The following is a 17,254-nucleotide window of genomic DNA, read 5'->3' on the forward strand; positions in this document are numbered from 1 at the left end:
CATAAAGCCCCTATTTTTTTTTTTTAAGATTTTATTTGATTATTTGACAGATCACAAGTAGGCAGAGAGAGAGAGGGAAGCAGGCTCCCTGCCAAGCAGAGAGCCCAATGTGGGGCTCAATCCCAGAACCCTGAGATTGTGACCTGAGTGGAAGGCAGCTTAACCCACTGAGCCACCCAGGTGCCCCATAAAGCGCCTACTTTCAAGAGCATAAAATGTAACTGACCTTCCTAACAGAGAAACAAGTAGAGAAAATGAGACAGAATATGTCCCAAATGAAAGAATAGGACAAAATCATAGCAGTTCTAAGCAAAATTGAAATAAGTGATATGCCTGATAAGAGAATTTAAAGTAATGAACATAAAGATACTAGATTTCAGAAAGGGGTGAAGGAAATGCATGAGACCCTTGACAAGTTAAAAAACATCATAGAGAACTCAATACATGAATAAATAGCTACAAGAAGCCAAGGAAAGTATATGTGACCTGGAGGATACAGTAATGGAAAACATTAAAGCTGAACAGGTGAGAGACGAATACCACATGAGAACAGACTTAGGAGAACTCAGTGACACCATCAAATCTAAGGATATATGCATTATAGGGCTATCACAGAAAAAAAGAGGGGAGCAGAAAATGTCTTTGAAGAAATTAAAGCTGAAAACTTCCCAAATCTGGGGAGGGAAACAGAAATCCAGATTCATGAGGCAGAGAGATTTCCCTAACAAATTCAAGCCAAGGAACTGCATACCAAGACACGTAATTAAAATGGCAAAAAAGATAGCTTCCAAGTGTTTGTATTCTTTCCAAAGTTTTTCTTGTGTTTCAGTTCCAGATTCAAAGCACTGTGGTCTGAGAATATGCAGGGAATAATCTCAGTCTTTTGGTATTGGTTGAGCCCTGATTTGTGACCCAGTATGTTGTCCATTCTGGAGAAAGTTCCATGTCTGCTCAAGAAGAATGAGTATTCTGTTGTTTTAGGGTGGAATGTTCTGTATCTGTAGACCATCCTGCTCAAGAATGTTTAGATCAACCAGAAAATCACTGAAGAACTTAAAAGAATTCATAGAAACCAATGAGCATGAAGACACATCAGTCCAAAACCTATGGGACACAGCAAAGGTAGTCCTAAGGGAGAAATAAATACACAGCCATCCAAGCCTCACTTAAAATTGAAAAATCCCAAATACACCAACTCTCCTTACACTTTAAAGAACTGGAAAATCAACAATAAATTAGGCTAACCCCAAGCACAAGAAGGGAAATAAGATTAGAGCAGAGATCAATGAAATAGAAACTAGAAATACAGTAGAACGCATCAACAAAACCAGAAGCTGATTCTTTGAAAGGATCAATAAGATTGATAAGATCAATAAAATACTGGCCAAACTAATCCGAAGGAAAAGACAGAGGACCCAAATTAATAAAATTATGAATGAAAAGGGAGAGATCACGACTAACATCGAGGAAATAGAAACAATCATCAGAAATTATTATCAACGGTTATATGCCAATAAGTTAAGCAACCTAGAAGAAATGGATGCATTCCTGGGAACCTATAAATTTCCAAGACTGAAACAGGAAGAAAATGACAACCTGAAAAGACCAGTATCTAGTAATGAGATTGAAGCAGTCATCAAAAACCTCCCAAAAAACAAGAGGCCAGAACCTGATGGATTCCGTGGTGAATTCTATCAAACATTCAAAGAAGAAATAACACTTATTCTCCTGCAGCGGTTTCAAAAAATAGAAGCAGAAGGAAAACTAACAGACTCTTTCTAGGAAGCCAGCATTACTTTGATCCGCAAACCAGGCAAAGACCCTATCAAAAAGGAGAATTTCAGACCAATATCCTTGATGAGTATGGATGCCAAGATTCTCAACAAGATCCTAGTTAATAGGATCCAACATTACATTAAAAAGATTATCCACCAGGACCAGGTGGGATTTATCCCTGGAATGTAGGGGAGGTTCAACATTTACTAATCAACCAATGTGAGAGAACAAATCAATAAGAGAAGAGAGAAGAACCACATGGTCCTCTCAACTGATGCAGAAAAAGCATATGACAAGATAAAGCATCCTTTCCTGATTAAAACTCTTCAAAGTATAGGGATAGAGGGAACATTCCTCAACTTCATAAAATCTATCTATGAAGAACCCACAGCAAATATCATTCTCCATGGGGAAAAGCTGACAGCCTTCCCATTGAGATCAGGAACGTGACAAGGATGCCTTCTCTCAGCACTTCTGTTCAACACGGTACTGGAAGTCCTGGCAACAGTGATCAGACAACAAAAAGAAATAAAAGTTATTCAAATTGGCAAAGAAGTCAAACTCTCTCGTTGCAGATGACATGATACTTTATATGAAAAACCCAAAAGACTCCACCCCCAAACAACCAGAACTCGTACAGCAATTCAGTAATGTGGCAGGATACAAAATGAATGTACATAAATCAGTTGCTTTCTTATATACTAACAATGAAAATATAGGAAGGGAAATTAGAAAATCAATTCCATTTACTATAGCACCAAAAACCATAAGATACCTGGGAATAAACCTAACCAAAGAGGTAAAGGATGTATCTGTACTCGAGGAACTAGAGAACACTCATGAAAGAAATGGAAGAAGACACAAAAACATGGAAAAGCATTCCATGTTCATGGGTCAGAAGAACAAACATTGTCAAAATGTCTATACTGCCTAGAGCAATCAATACTTTCAATGCCATCGCAATCAAAATTCCACCAGCATTTTTCAAAGAGCTGGAACAAACAATCCTAAAATTTGTACAGAACCAGAAGAGATCCCGAATTGCTAAGGCAATGCTGAAAAAGAGAAACAAATCTGGGGGTATCACATTGCCTGATTTCAAGTTATATTACAAAGTTGTGATCACTAAGACAGCATGGTACTGGCAGAAAAACAGACACATAGTTCAGTGGAACAGAACAGAGAGCCCAGGTATGGATCCTCAACTCTATGGTCAAATAATCTTTGACAAAGCAGGAAAAAATATCCAGTGGAAAAAAGATTATCTCTTCAATAAATGGTGCTGGGAAAATTGGACCACTATGTATAGAAGAATGAAACTTGACCATTCTCTTACACCATATAAACAAAGATAAACTCAAAATGGATAAAAGACCTCAATGTGAGGCAGAAATCTATTAAAATCCTAGAGGAGAACATAGGCAGTAACTTCTTCAACATCGGCGACAGCAACTTCTTTCAAGACATGTCTCCAAAGGCAAAGCGAAAATGAACTTTTGGGACTTCATCAAGATCAAAAGCTTCTGCACAGCAAAGGAAACAGTCAACAAAACAATGAGGCAACCCATGGAATGGGAGACGATATTCGCAAATGACACTATAGACAAAGGGCTGATATCCAAGATCTATTAAAAACTCCTCAAACTCAACACCCAAAAAAAAGTCATGTCAAAAAATGGGTAGATGACATGAACAGACACTTCTCCAAAGAAGACATACAAATGGCTAACAGACACGTGAAAAAATGTTCATCATCATTACCCATCAAAGAAATTGAAATCAGAGCCACATTGAGTTACCATCTTATACCAGTTAGAATGGCCAAAATTAACAAGATAGGAAACAGCAAGAGTTGGAGAGGACATGGAGAAAGGGGTACCCTCTTACACTGTTGGTGGGAATGCAAGTTGGTGCAGCTAATTTGGAAAACAGGGTGGAGATTCCTTAAGAAATTAAAAATAGAGCTACCCTGTGACCCTGCAATTGCCCTACCGGGTATTTACCCCAAAGATACAGATGTAGTGAGAAGAAGGGCCATCTGTACCCCAATGTTCATAGCAGCAATAGCCACAGTTGCTAATGTCTGGAAAGAGGCAACATGCCCTTCAAGAGATGAATGGAGAAAGAAGATGTGGTCTATATATACAATGGAGTATTATGCCTCCATCAGAAAGGGTGAATACCCAACTTTTGTTATCAGCATGGATGGGTCTGGAGGAGATTATGCTGAGAGAAATAAGTCAAGCAGTTAATTATCAAATGGTTTCACTTCCTTATGGAGCATAAGGAATAACATGTAGGACATTAGGAGAAGGAAAGGAAAAGTGAATTGGGGGAAATCAGAAAGGGAGATGAACCATGAGAGACTGTGGACTCTGAGAAACAAACTGAGGGTTTTGGAAGGGAGGGAGGCAGGGGGATGGGTGACCCTGGTGGCGCTTAGCAGGAAGTCTGCTTCTGCTTCTTCCTCTGCTCCTCCTTCCCCACCTGTGTGTGCACATTCTTACTCTTTCAAATAAATAAAAATCTTTTTTTAAAAAGATACAAAATATAATGCCAAATATCTGAAACACAGAGAGGAGAGGAGTAAACAATGAGTTCAAAATTAAGCAAGCATCAGCTTAATATAGACTGCTATATGCAGAAGATTTTATATATAAACTAAATGGAAACCACAAATCAAAAACAGTAATAGATATTTTTTAAAAACAAGGAATTCAAGTATTTCACTAAAGCCAGCTAATCATGAGAGAAAAGAGCAAGAGAACAAAGGAACAGAAAAACTACAAAACAACCATAAAAGAAGTAACAGAATGACCGTAAATACACACATAATAATCACTTTGAATGAAAATGGACTAAATGCTCCAATTAAAAGGCAGAGTGATGGAATCAATAAAAAAGCAAGACTCATCTGTCTATATGCTGCCTACCAGAAACTCATTTCAGACCTAAAGAAACATGCAGATTGAAAGTGAAGGGATGAGGACACATTTATCATTGCAAATGAAAAGGAACAAAGCATTGTTAATGTTTCTATAAAACAAAACAGACTTAAAAACTGTAACAAGAGGGGCACCTGCGTGGCTCAGTGGGTTGAGCCTCTGTCTTCGGCTCAGGTCATGATCTCAGGGTCCTGGGATCGAGCCCCGCATCGGGCTCTCTGCTCAGCGGGGAGCCTGCTTTCTCCTCTCTCTCTCTGCTGCCTCTCTGCCTACTTGTGATCTCTGTCTGTCAAATATATAAATAAAATCTTAAAAAAAAAAAAACAAAACTGTAACAAGAGACAAAGGACTCTATATAATCATAAATAGTACAATCCAACAAGATAAAACAAATATAAATATTTTTTTTAAACTATGCACACAAAATGGGTGCTCCCAAATACAGCAGCTAATAACAAACATGAAGTAATCAACAGTAATACAATGATAGTAGGGGACTTTTAACACCCTACTGACATCAATGGATAGATAATCCAAAAAGAAAATCAATAAGGAAACTGGCTATGAAGGACACATGGAACCAGATATATTCAAAACATTCTGTTCTAAAAGAGCACAATACACATTTTTTTCAAGTGCATATGGACATGGAACACTGTCTAGAACATATCACATATTAGGCCACAAAACAAGTCTCAATAAATTTTAAAAAGATTGAGGTCATACCATGTATCTTTTCAGTCCACATGCTATGAAACTACAAATCCACCACATGAGAAAGCCTGGAATGAACACAAATACATGGAGGTTAAATAACATGCTGCTAAACAATGAATGGGTCAACTAAGAAATCAAGGAGGAAATCACAAAATTACATGGAGACAAATGAAAACACAATGTTCCCAAATCTGTGGAATTCATCAAAAGCTATTCTAAAAGGGAAGTTTATAGCACTTCGGGCCTACCTAAAGAAACTAGAAAAATCCCAAATAAACAACCTACCTTTACTTCTAAAGGAACAAGAAAAGAAACAAAACCCAAAACTAGTAGAAGGAAGGAAATTACAAAAATTACAGCAGAAATAAAATAGAAACTAATAAAAACAATAGAACAGATTAATGAAACCAGGAGCTGGTTCTTTGAAAGATCAACAAAGTTGATATACTTTTAGCCAGACTCTTAAATAAATGGGTGTTGGGGATAGGGAAAAACTCAAAATCAGAAATGGAAGAGATATATCAAATGACAGGACAGAAATACAGAAGACTGTAAAAATATTCTGAAAAATTATATGCCCACAAGTTGGACAACCTAGAAGAAATAAATACATTCCTAGAAATATATAACCCCCAAAATTGAACCAAGGAGAAATAGAAAATTTAAACCAATTACCTGCAGTGAAATTGAATCAGTCAAAAAACTCCCAGGAAACATAAGTCCAAGGCAAAATGGCTTCATAGGGGAATTCTACCAAACATCTTTAAAGAAGAATTAATACCTATTCTCAAACTATCCCACAAGGAGAAGAGGAAGGAAAGCCTAATTCATTCTATGAACCCAGCATTACCCAGATACCAAAACCAGATAAAGACACATGTACACACACACACACACACACACACACACTTTACAGGCCAGTATTTCTGATGAGCATAGACGCAAATTCCTCAACAAAACTATCGATCTCAATCTAATGATACATGTAAAGAAAAATAATTTACCTCAATCAAGTGGGATTTATCCCTGGGATAGAGGGCTGATTCAATAGAATAGTCACAAGTCAATCAATTATGATATATCATGTCAACAAAAGGGATAAAGTTGTGTCATTTCAATAGATGCAAAAAAAAAATATTAACAAAGTACATCTATTCATTATAAAAATCCTCAATGAAATAGGACTAGAGGGAACATACCTCAACATAATAAAGGTCATATGTGAAAAACCCTAACTAACATCATACCAATTGATGGAAAACAGTGTTTCCCCAAGGGTCAGGAACAAGACAGAGGTGTCCACTCCCACAACTATTATTTAATTAGTACTGGAATTCCTAGTAGACACAGCAATCAGACAAGAAGAAGGAATAAAAGATATCATATTGGTAAGGAGGAAGTAAAACTATTTTCAGACAACATGATGCTGTATATAGAAAACCCTAAAGACTCCACCGAGAAAGTACTAGAACTGATAAGTTCAGTAAGGTTGCAGGATAAAAAATTAACATACAGAAATCTGTGGCATTGTATTGCTACTAATAAAGAAATAAAGAGAAATTAAAGCAATCCCATTTACAATTGTACCAAAGATAATACTTAGGAATAAACCTCACCAGGGAGGTGAAAGACATATTCTGAAAAGTATAAAACATTGATGACAGATACTGAAGAGGACACAAACAGGTAGAAAGATATTCCATTTTGATGGATTGGAAAAACAAATGTTAAGATGTCCACTGGGTGTGGTGCATAAACAATGAATTTTGGATCACTGAAAAAAAAATTAAATAAAAAAAAAATCTCCATACTATCCAGGGGCACCTAGGTGCTCAGTCGGTTAAGCATCTGACTGATTTTAGCTCAGGTCATAATCTCAGGGTCATTAGATCAAGCCCTGCATCAGGCTCCATTCTGGGCATCGAACTTAATATTCTCTCCCTCTCCCTTTGCCCCTCCCCATCATTTGCTTTCTCTCTCTCAGGAAAAAAAGACAAGAGACAAAAAACAAAAAAACATGCTATCCAAAGCAGTCTACAGTTTTAATGTGATCTATCAAAATACCAACAACACTTTCACAGAACTGGAAAAAAACTCTAAAATCTGTATGGAAACAAAGAAGACCCCAATGAACCAAAACAACCTTGAAAAAAAAATCACAATTATAGCTTTCAAGTTATACTACACATAGTAATCAAAACAGCATGGTACTGGCATGAGCACAGGCACATAGACCAGTGAAATAAAATAAGAAGCCCAGAAAACCCATAATTATGTAGTCAATTAATCTTGGGCAAAGGGGGAAAGAATACACAGTAGGAGAAAAAGACAGCCTTTTCAACAAATGGTATTGGGAGAACTAGATGGTGACATCCAAAGAATGAGACTGGCCCTGGAACACTGGCTTACACTATACACAAAGATAAATTCAAAATGGACTAAGGGCCTAAATGTAAGACTTGAAACTATAAATATCCTAGAAGAGAGCACAGGCAGTTATTTCTCTAACATCAGACATAAAGCCTTTTTTTCTAGATAGGTCTCCTGAGGCCAGAGAAACAAAAGCAAAAATAAACTATGGGACTACATCAAAATAAAAAGCTTCTGTCCAGTGAAAAACAAAAATCAACAGAACTAGAAAGCAACTAGGGTGCCTGGATGGCTCACTGGGTTAAGAATTTGCCTTCAGCTCGAGTCGTGATCTCAGGGTCCTGGGATCAAGCCCCACATCGGGCTCTCAGATCAGCAGGGAGCCTACTTCCCCCTCTCTCTCTGCCTGCCTCTCTGCCTATTGTGATCTCTCTCTCTCTCTCTCTCTCTGTCAAATAAATAAAATCTTTAAAAGAAAACTAGAAGGCAACGTACAGAATAGGAGAAAATATTTGCAAATGACATATCCAAAAAAGAGTATCCAATATATATAAAGAAATTATAAAACAATACCACCAAACCAAATAATCCAATTTTTAAAATGGGCAGAAGACATAAACAGACATTTCTCCAAAGAAAACATACAGATAACCAACAGACTAAAGAAAAGATGCTCATTACTTATCAGGAAAATGCAAATGAAAATTACAATGAGATATCAACTCATACCTGTCAGACTGGCTAGAATAAAAATCACAAAAAACAAGTGTTGGAGAGGATGTGGAGACAAAGGAACCCTCATGCACTATTGGCAGGAGTGCAAACTGGTACAGCCACTGTGGAAAACAGTATGGAATTTCCTCAAAAAGTAAAAAATGGAACTATGTGATCCAGTAATTACACTATGGATATTTACTCAAAAAAATACAAAACACTAATTGAAAGGGATACATGTAATGATATGTTTATTGCAGCATTATTTACAATAGCTGAATTGTGGAAGCAGCCCTAAGTGTTTACTAATAGATGAACAAAGAACACATACACACACAGTAATGTTATTCAGCTATAAAAAATGAAATCTTGCCACTTGCAACAACATGGATGCAGTTGGAGAGTATAATGCTAAGTGAAATAAGCCAGTTAGAGAAAGACAAATGCCATATGATCTCATTCATTTGTGGAATTTAAGAAACAAATGAGCAAAAGTAGGAGGGTGAGGTGGAAGAGAGACAAACCAAGAAACAGACTGTTAACTATAGAGAACAAACTGATGGTTACCAGAGGGGAGGTGGTGGTGGAGACGGGTGAAATAGATGATAAAGTATACACTTATTTTGATGAGCACTGAGTAATGTATAGTATACTTGAGTCACTATATTGTACCCTGAAACTAATATAACACTGTATGTTTTTTTTTAAATTTTATTTATTTATTTGAAAGACAGAGATCACAAGTAGGCAGAGAGAGAGAGAGAGGGAAGCAGGCTTCCTGCGGAGCAGGGAGCCCGATGCGGGGCTCGATCCTAGGACCCTGAGATCATGACCCGAGCCAAAGGCAGCAGCCCAAACCACTGAGCCACCCAGGCGCCCCAACACTGTATGTTAACTATACTGGAATTAAAATAAAAAACTTAAAGTGTGACCTAATCAGGTCCAAATCAACTCAAGCATTTATTCAAGCCACACTTCCTCTATGAAGCTTTTCCTAACTACTCCATCCCTCACTGGTCCTTTCTTTTCCTTCATCTGTGTATCACTTTGTTTACACCACATCGTCTTGTGCTTGATTATATGATTGTACACAATTTTTTTTTGTTATTTTTTGTTGTCTTAAATTGTTCCTCTCATACCTGGTAAGTAGGGATACAACTCCCTACTACATTTAGACACAGCACTAAACATGCAGTAATAATCTTCATTCTCATCTTCTTGTTACTAGCCAGGGTATTTTAAATGTTTTCATAAGTTTTCTTTACCCTCCCCACTTTGTGTCAATACAATATATGTAAGCCATAACTTAATTATCCAGAAGATTAAAATTCAGGCTTTGAACATATGACTTCCAATCATGTTACTGGAAGTTAAAACCACTTAAAACTATGTTGCTACTATAAAATGTAGTAATTAAGACAGAGTAGTAACAGCCCAAGAATAGACAAACTGACTGATGAACAGGAAAAATCTAAGAAACAGACCTATACATAAGTGGTCATTCAATTTATGATCAATACTACATTGCAGTGCAGTGGAAAAGGATGATCTTTTCAATATGTGTGGCTGAGTCAACTGGATATTCATATAGGGAGATAATATACTTTTGCTTTTACCTCATACCATATGCAAAAAAATCACTGCCAAATGGGTTGTAAATCTAAATGCACAGTACAGAGAATATAGTCAATGGTATTGTAATAGCAGTGCATGGGGATATATGATAGCTACACTTGCAGTGAGCATAACATATAGAGTTGTTCAATCACTATGTTGTATACCTAAAACTGATGAAACATCATGTGTCAACTATACTCAAACTTTAAAAAAAATTCATTAATGTGAAAAATTAAAGCTTTTAAAAAGGAGAGGAAAATAATGGTCCTTGTGACCTTGTAAGTAGGCAGGAATTTTTTTTTTTTTAACAAGACACAAAACTATACAGGGTGAAAGTTGATTTTGTTATATTAAAATTAAGAATTTTTAATTAATCAAAAGACATAATGAAAAAGAAGGCAAACAATGGTTGAAGATATGCATATACAATAATCCAGCCATATAGATTATATACAGACATACCTATCCAACAAAGGACTCATATCCAAAATATATAAAGAAGTTCTAAAATCTGTGAGGAAAAAAATAAAGAAATAAACACTTACAAAGAAAGATATCCAAATGGCCAGTAAGCATGAAAAGCTGCTTTTACTAAATCATCCGAAATGCAAACTAGGGGCACCTGGGTGGCTCAGTGGATTAAACCCTCTGCTTTTGGTTCAGGTCATGATTTCAGGGTCCTGGGATGGAGCCCCGCATGGGCTCTCTGCTCAGCGGGGAGCATGCTTCCCCCTCCCTCTCTGTCTGCCTCTCTGCCTACTTGTGATCTCTGTCAAATAAATAAATAAAGCTTTAAAAAAAAAATAAATGCAAACTAAACTCCCAGTACCACACCAGTGCATAACCCCAGAATGGCTAAGATGAAGATACCGAGTGTTGACAGATGTACAGCAAGCACAGAGTGTTGGAAAATGAAACAAACACTTCAATTTTAGTGTATGTGCTGCTGAAGCGAGCATGATACAAACATTTCAGAAAACAGTTTGGCCATTCTAAAGCTTACCATATACCTAAGACCTAGTAATTCCACCCTAAGGTATAGATCAACAGAAATGCACACATCTGTTCAACAAAAGACAAATACTCCTATAAAAGTCTATACCACCACAATATATAATAACGAAAAAAGGGACATTGCATTATGGACATTGGGGAGGGTATGTGCTTTGTTGAGTGCTGTGAAGTGTGAAAACCTGGCGATTCACAGACCTGTACCCCTGGGGATAAAAATATATGTTTATAAAAAATTAAAAATTTTTAAAAAAGGGACATTGCTCAAATACCCATCAATACTATAATGGATATATCAATTGGGGAATAGTCGTGCAACAGCATACATTATGGTAATGAAAATGAATGCTTTATGACTATTCACATCAAAATGGTGACACTAACAAACAATGTTGTGTGAAAGAAGCCAGATACTAAAGACTACATGCTATATATTTACATGCATATAAAGTACAAAAATAAAACAGCTTCTTGAAATCAGGATGATGCTTACCCTTGAGAGTGGATGGTAGTGACTGGAAAGGAAGACTGGAGTGACACCCAGGTGTTGGTAATACTCTTTTCTGAATTTGGGTATTGACTGCCTAGGTAATTTAGCTGTGCAAATAAGTGATACATTTATGTACCCTTTTTTGTATGCATATTACAACTTTAATAGAAAGTTTTTAAATATACAACCTAATCTACTCTTAAAAATAGTGTGAGCCTACCCAAAGATAACTGGTACCATAAAAATACCCTTAGGCAATATAGTTTTTTAAAAAGGAATTAAAATTTAAAGTTAACTCTGAAAAAATGGTGAAACCAAAATTGTTTTTTCTTTTTAAATATTTAGGTATAAGTTCAACTATCCATCAATTCTTAGATTAAATAAAGCAACAAGTTGGCAAACCAATTCATTTTTATTACCATTATATTAGACATATTTTACATTTTTTATAACATGATCAATTTTGCTAAGGGCTTTAAGGGTTTTCCAAAAACTGTTAACCCTTGGATACTTAAATCATTCTCTTTTAGAGTTTCTAACATTCAGTCATCCTCATAGATTTTTACTCTTTAATTATTAATCCACTTAACAGTTGTTTCATCATATCCAATTATTTCACAAAATGTTTCATTTTGGTTACACTTGCAATTTTACATCAGTGTATTTACTTGTCATGCCATGGTTATTAGATTTGCTTCCTTAAAAGGAAAACAGGCAAAACAGATAAAACTGCAATGTTATAGTCTGTTTGGACCTTACTATCCTATAAAAAAGAGGCTCTAACTGCTTTAATTTTGTTTTGTGTAATATTATATTTAAATTATAACTTCTTACATATTCTAGTATAAAGAGCAACATTCCTGTTATTAAAGATGAGTGGCAATTTAATGATACAAAAATAGGCCTTAAACTTTTTAAATACTGGTTTGTACTGATAGCCCAGACTGTTTTCCTAGTTGAATTTTCAGTAGTTTTGAAGAGTAAAAAGCCATTCTTGTCACAAACCCCATGAACAAGTGCCTGCCAGAGGTCCAGTTCTTTTGCTGGAAGAATGCTTCAGCACAGTGCCTGTCACATAAATGTTCACTAACAGATGTTGTAAAATTGATGCTAATTTAATGATGATTCAGAAAGGTAATTCATTTGATGGGGTCAAACTGAAACTTTGTCTTTGTGTCCATTTTAATCAGAAAACCTTGTGTAGGGGCGCCTGGGTGGCTCAGTGGGTTAAAGCCTCTGCTTTCGGCTCAGGTCATGGTCTCAGGGTCCAGGGATCGAGCCCCGCATCGGGCTTTCTGCTCAGCAGGGAGCCTGATTCCTCCTCTCTCTCTCTCTGCCTGCCTCTCTGCCTACTTGTGATCTGTCAAAAAAAAAAAAAAAAGACTCAGTTTATAAAAAAAAAAAAAGAAAACCTTGTGTAGAAAGAGCCCCAATTAGTTTCAGATTAGTTCAACAAGTTTTACAATTGCAACATATTTGGAACATTTAATGAAATACACTGTCTAAATCCCAAATATTACATGGTATATACTTACAATAAGAAAAGTCACTTTTTATCTGAAATTCAAATTTATCTGAGTGTACTCTGTTTTTATTTCCAAAATCTGGTTACCCTAAGTGAAGGACAACATTGCTATCAAACAGTGATTTTTCCTTTCTCCAGTTTTAATAAAATATAATTGACATATATCATATAAATTTAAGGCATACACCATAATGATTTAATATATTAATATACTGCAATATGATTATCACAATAACTTTAGTTAACACCTATGACCTCACAGTTATTTTTTCTTGCGACAAGGACTTCTAAGTTCAACTCTCTGAGAAACTTTCATATAAATAATACATTATTGTTAGCTATAATAATCATGCTGTATAATGTATCAATTCATTCTCATGTCTTATAACTGGAATTCATACATTTTCATTACCCTCACCCATTTCTCTCACTGGCAACTACCAGTCTGTTCTGTTTCTGTAAGTTCAGTATTTCTGATTCTGCATATAAGTGACATCATGCAAAAATCATCTCTCTGTGTCTGACAATGCACTTAGCATCACATCCTCAATATTCATCCATGTTATCACAAATGGCAAGATTTCCTTCTTTTCTGACTGAATAATATTCCATATATACACACCACCTTGTCTTTATCCATACATCTGCCAATAAACACTTAGGTTTTCATGTCTTGACTATTGTATGTTGTATGAAAGTGTTGACTCACTATAATGTACACCTGAAACTAATGTCACACTGTATGTTAACTGGAATTTAAATAAAAACTTTAAAAAGTGACCGAGAAAAAAAAAAAAATCAATGGAGTAAAAAAGGCAACCTATAGAATGGGAGAAAACACTTGCAAACTACATATCTGATAAGGGGTTAACATCCAAAATACATAATAAATTCATACAACTCAATGAAAAAAACAAATAAAAAACAAAAAACTCAGATACTCTAATTTAGAAATAGACATAGGCCTTGATAGTCATTTTTCTAAATAAGGTATTCAAAGAGCCATCAAGTGTGAAAAGGTTCTCACTATCACTAATCATCAGGGAAATGCAAATCAAAATCAGAATAAGATAACACCTCACACCAATTAGGATAGCTATTATCAAAAAGACAAAAAATAACAAGTGCTGGCAAGGATCTGAAGAAAAGGGAATCCCTGTACACTTTTATTGGAAATGTAAATTTGTCCAGCCATGATAGAAAAGAGTATAGAGTGTCTTGAAATATTAAAATCAAGCTATCATATGATCTAGTAATTCTATTTCTGGCTATATATCCAAAGGAAATTAAATCACTATATCCAAGAGATATGTGCACCTCCATTCTCATTGCAGCATTATTTACAATATCCAAACAACAGTGACTTGTAGTGTGAGATTACAGAGGAAATTTAATAGAATAGCAAACTGAAGGTTTTTCTTTTTAATGTACAAATACTTACTAGAGTTGAAAAGGGTACAAGATTTGATGACCTTGAATAACCAGCACTTTCAGAATTGACTAATGCTTCCATGACTTACCATTTTTTTTCCAGGTTTTTGCCTTGAAAGATCATGGTTCCTGTAGTTTATTAATTGCTCTTTTTTTCTTTCTCCTATTTTTCTTCAAAAACTAAGTTACATCCTTAACATTAGACACAATAACATTTTGAAAAAGAATTTGATTCTCCAGATTTCTATTTGATTGCAGAAGGACAAGAAATCCATTTGTCATTTGCTTACACAGCATGTGACTTTATTTGCCATTATTTAAATTTATTTTAGCACTTCTGGGAAGATGGTGAGTAGGGAGATCCTAAGCCTACGTCATCCCATGGACACACCTAGATAATAGCCACATCAGTGCAACGAACCCAAAAATTACCCTAACCCTGGCAGAACAGACAATCCACTGTTAATATTAGGGGGCCACACTGAAAGAGAAGGAGGGGCCGAGACACAGTCCAGAACTAAACTCCAGGTGAGGCTAACCAAAACAGGAGGGATACCATGAGTATGGAGAAGGGAGAAGAGCAGAAAGCACACCAGGCATCCCAGAGAGAGGGGACCCACATCAGGAAGATGATTTTTTTATACCATTTGGCTTTGAAAACTTAATTTCTTGAGTTTTTACACTCAGTGCAGTTGATCTAGGGTACTTTAAAAATTGGCAGGCTCATGCCTGGAGGAGCCTGAGGACAATAGACAACTGAGTCCCTGCTATTAAAGAACATAACAAACAACACCTCAGAGATACAGAACAGAAGCAAATTTGAAAAGCTCATGGGGTATATATGAAGGAGATTTATTAATCTCAGAATGTGTATTGGAGGGGAAAGAATCATTAGACCTCACTAAGAACACAAAAGTTGTCAGACACCATTTCTCTCCACACTCCCCACTTCCCACACTAGATAGCTTGACACTTGCGGGAGCCAGTGGAACATGGTTAGCAATCTACCACATTGCTAACAACATGTGCCCCATCCTGACATTACTTTGTGGCTCCTCCTATCCCAACCCACCCTATTCAATAGGAGTCACTCTTAAGAAGCCCTTGTGGTATCACATCCTGCAAGCAGCCCTTTCAGGGGCTGGTATCACACCAAAGTGACTCGTGCCCTGGAGTGAGTTGAATATAGCCATATACACAAGTTTGACCACAGCCACAGTACACATTCAATCTGACTACCCATCCCCAATGCCAAAAAACTTCTCAGATGGCAACACAAGAAAGATTAAAGGGAATTCTTTGAATGGAAAGAAAAGGTCATAATCAAGAATAAGGAAATTATGAAAGGGAAAAAAATCTCAAAGATAAACACAAACATAATAAAATTAGTAAATTAATCTATTAGAAGCCAGTATGTAGTTTAAAGCACAAAAGCAGTAAAATCAATTACAGATATAGAAACCAATCAACACAATCACAAAATATGTCAAATATGACATCATATACATAAAATGTGGGGGCAGGCAAAAATTCAATCCTTTTAGAATGGCTCAAACTTAAGTGACCAACCACTTAATATAGATTGCAATATGCATAAGATGTTAATGATATATGCATAAGATGCTAATAGTAACTATAAATCAGAAACCTGTAACAGATATCCAAAAATGAAGAGAAAAGAATCCAAGCAAATCACTAAAAATAGCCATCAAACTGGGAGAAGAACATGAGCAGAAAGGAACAGAGAATTATAAAAACAATGTAAAATAAGTAACAAAATGACAATAAAACTTCTCATTAATTACTCTGAATGTAAATGGACTAAATGCTTCAATCAGAGGACATAGGGTGACTGAATGGATTTAAAAAAAAAACAAGACATCTCTATATGCTCTCTACAAGAGACTGACTTCAGACCTAAAGACATGAAGACTGAAAGTGAAGGGATGGAAAAGCATGCTAATGGAAGTAAAAAGAAGGCTGGGGTAGCAATACTTATATATTTATAAAGTATACTTTATAATATTATAATATATAATATATAATATAATTTATATATATAGTATAAATATACTATATATATACTTTATATACTATACTTTATATATACTTTTATTATAAGATATAATAATATAATATACTTTTTAAGTATACCATAATATACTTATAAAGTATATTGTATACTTTAAAACAAAAACTGTAAAGAGACAAGGACACTACATAAAGGGGTGTGTCCAAAAAGGATACAAAAACTGTAAATATGCACCCAACATGAAACCACCTAAAGACATAGAGCAACTAACTATTAAGAGACATAAACAAAGAAATTGACAGCAGTCCACTACTAGTAAGAGGACTTTAATACCCCACTTACATCTGTGCGTAGATCATCCAAACAGAAAATCAACAATATACTGGACCAGATGAACCTAACAGAATAGATGATGTTAGTCCACAAAACAAGTCTGAACAAATTCAAAAAAATTGAAAACAGAACATGCATCTTTTCTACCACAATGGTGTGAAACTAGAAATCAATCACAAGAGAAAATCTGGAAAGAACACAAATATATGGAAGCTAAATAACATGCTACTAAAAAATGAATGCATCAACCAAGAAATCAAAGAGAAAACCAAAAAAATATTTGGAGACAAAAG

The sequence above is a fragment of the Mustela nivalis genome (assembly GCF_964662115.1).
Source record: "Mustela nivalis genome assembly, chromosome: 11".
In the NCBI taxonomy this organism is placed as follows: domain Eukaryota; kingdom Metazoa; phylum Chordata; class Mammalia; order Carnivora; family Mustelidae; genus Mustela; species Mustela nivalis.